Raw genomic sequence first — 3,288 nt, forward strand, 5'->3', positions numbered from 1 at the left:
ATTCAGAGTTTTTGGCGCCGTTGCCTGAGATCACAATTTCGTGCACCAAGTTTTTGGCGCCGTTGCCGGGGATTGTTCGAGTTTGGACAACTGACGGTTCATTATGTTGCTCAGATTAGGTAATTTTCTTCTTATTTTGTTTTCAAAAAGTTTTCAAAAAAATCTTTCAAAAAAATTCCTCATCTGTTTTCGAAAATTATTCTAAATTTTTAAGAATGAATTCTAGAGTTTCATGAAAAATGTTGGAGCCTGGCTGGCTGTAAAGCCATGTCTAATTCTTTTGGATAGGGGCTTCCAACCATCAGCATAGAGGCAAGTTAATTGGAATGTCAGCTGTGGCATGTCTGAGTTACATACTAAAGCTTGGCTGGCTATTAAGCCATGCCTAACCCTCAGATTGGAGCTTTAGACTAAAAAGCAAGATTCTTGGAATTCATATTAAAACTTTTGAAATCCTTATTTTCTTTTTTCTATATGTTTTTCGAAAATAATATACAAAAATCCAAAAAAAATAATTATAAAATCATAAAAATAAAAAATATTTCATGTTTCTTGTTTGAGTCTTGAGTCAGTTTTTAAGTTTGGTGTCAATTGCATGTTTTAAAGTTTGCATAAAATTTTCGAAAAATTCATGCATTCATAGTGTTCTTCATGATCTTCAAGTTGTTCTTGGTAAGTCTTCTTGTTTGATCTTGATGTTTTCTCGTTTTGTGTTGTATGGTGTTTTTCATATGCATTCTTGAATTCTTAGTGCCTAAGCATTAAAGATTTCTAAGTTTAGTGTCTTGCATGTTTTCTTTGCATTAAAAATTTTTCAAAAATATGTTCTTGATGTTCATCATGATCTTCATAGTGTTCTTGGTGTTCATCTTGACATTCATAGCATTCTTGCATGCATTCATTGTTTTGATCCAAAATTTTCATGCATTGCATCATTTTCATGTTTTTCTCTCTCATCATTAAAAATTCAAAAATCAAAAAAATATCTTCCCCTTTTTCTCTCTTAAAATTTCGAAAATTAGATTTGACTTTTTCAAAAATTTTTAAAATCTAGTTGTTTTTATGAGTCAAATCAAATTTTCAATTTAAAATTCTTATCTTTTTCAAAATCTTTTTCAAAAATAAAATCTTTTTCATTTTTCTTAGTTATTTTCGAAAATTTTAAAAATATTTTTCAAAAATCTTTTTCTTATCTTTATCACATAATTTTCGAAAATATCATCAATTAATGTTTTGATTCAAAAATTTCAAGTTTGTTACTTACTTGTTAAGAAAGATTCAAACTTTAAGTTCTAGAATCATATCTTGTGATTTCTTGTGAGTCAAGTCATTATTTGTGATTTTAAAATTCAAATCTTTTTCAAAACTAATTTCAATCATATCTTTTCAAAAATATCTTTTTATCTTATCTTTTTTAAAATCATATCTTTTTCAAAAATTTGATTTTAAAATATCTTTTCTAAACTTCTTATCTTCTTATCTTTTCAAAAATTGATTTTCAAAATTTGTTTCAACTAACTAACTAACTTTTTGTTTGTTTCTTATCTTTTTCAAAACTACCTAACTAACTCTCTCTCTCTCTCTAATTTTCGAAAATATCTTCCCTCTTTTTCAAAATTTCTTTTTAATTAACTAATTATTTTAATTTTTTATTTTAATTCTCGAAAATTACTAACCTTTTTCAAAAACTATTTTCGAAAATCACTAACTCTTTTTCAAAAATTATTTTCGAAAATCCTCTTCCTCACTCACCAAAAATCCGAACCCCCTCTCTCTCTGAGTTCAGATTTTCTCTTCTTCTTTTCTTCTACTCACACAGGGACCTCTATACCTGGGCAAAAAGGATCCCTATTATTATTATTATTTTTTTGTTCTCTCTTTTTCATATGAGCAGGAGCAAGGACAAGAATATTCTTGTTGAAGCAGACCCTGAACCTGAAAGGACTCTGAAGAGGAAACTAAGAGAAGCTAAATTACAACAATCCAGCAAGCACCTTTCAGAAATTTTCGAACAGGAAGAGGAGATGGCAGCCGAAAATAATAATAATGCAAGGAGGATGCTTGGTGACTTTACTGCACCTAATTCCAATTTACATGGAAGAAGCATCTCCATCCCTACCATTGGAGCAAACAATTTTGAGCTTAAACCTCAACTAGTTTCTCTGATGCAACAAAACTGTAAGTTTTATGGACTTCCATCTGAAGATCCCTTTCAGTTCTTAACTGAATTCTTGCAGATCTGTGATACTATTAAGACCAATGGAGTAGATCCTGAAGTCTACAGGCTCATGCTTTTCCCTTTTGCCGTGAGAGACAGAGCTAGAATATGGTTGGATTCTCAACCCAAAGATAGCCTGAACTCTTGGGATAAGCTGGTCATGGCTTTCTTAGCCAAGTTCTTTCCTCCTCAAAAGCTTAGTAAGCTTAGAGTGGATGTTCAAACCTTCAGACAGAAAGAAGGTGAATCCCTCTATGAAGCTTGGGAGAGATACAAGCAACTGACCAAAAAGTGTCCTTCTGACATGCTTTCAGAACGGACCATCTTGGATATATTCTATGATGGTTTATCTGAGCTATCAAAGATGTCATTGGATACTTCTGCAGGTGGATCCATTCACCTAAAGAAAACGCCTACAGAAGCACAAGAACTCATTGACATGGTTACTAATCTCATGTACACTTCTGAGAGGAATCTTGTGAGTAATGGGACGCCTCAGAAGAAGGGAGTTCTTGAAATTGATACTCTGAATGCCATATTGGCTCAGAACAAAATATTAACTCAACAAGTCAATATGATTTCTCAAAGTCTGAATGGAATGCAAGCTGCATCCAACAGTACTCAAGAGGCATCTTCTGAAGAAGAAGCTTATGATCCTGAGAACCCTGCAATAGCAGAGGTAAATTATATGGGTGAACCATATGGAAACACTTATAATCCCTCATGGAGAAATCACCCAAATCTCTCATGGAAGGATCAAAAGCCTCAACAAGGCTTTAATAATGGTGGAAGAAATAGGTTTAACAATAGTAAACCTTTTCCATCATCCACTCAGCAACAGACAGAGAACTCTGAACAAAATACATCTAATTTAGCAAACTTAGTCTCTGATCTATCTAAGGCCACTGTAAGTTTCATGAATGAAACAAGGTCCTCAATTAGAAATCTGGAGGCACAAGTGGGCCAGTTGAGTAAAAGGATCACTAAAATCCCTCCTAGTACTCTCCCAAGCAATACAGAAGAAAATCCAAAAGGAGAGTGCAAGGCCATTGACATAGTCAACACGACTG

General features: G+C 32.8%; 1 non-coding gene across 1 annotated transcript; it reads right to left on the reverse strand.

Moving 5' to 3' along the window:
* Positions 1-2,420: 2,420 nt before the first annotated feature.
* LOC148554987 (small nucleolar RNA R71) lies at positions 2,421-2,528 on the reverse strand. Its single transcript, XR_015887218.1, has one exon. It is a non-coding gene; the product is annotated as a small nucleolar RNA R71 (small nucleolar RNA).
* Positions 2,529-3,288: the final 760 nt, after the last annotated feature.

The sequence above is a fragment of the Arachis ipaensis genome, chromosome B6 (assembly GCF_059453495.1).
Source record: "Arachis ipaensis isolate K30076 ecotype BB chromosome B6, ASM5945349v1, whole genome shotgun sequence".
NCBI classification, from domain to species: domain Eukaryota; kingdom Viridiplantae; phylum Streptophyta; class Magnoliopsida; order Fabales; family Fabaceae; genus Arachis; species Arachis ipaensis.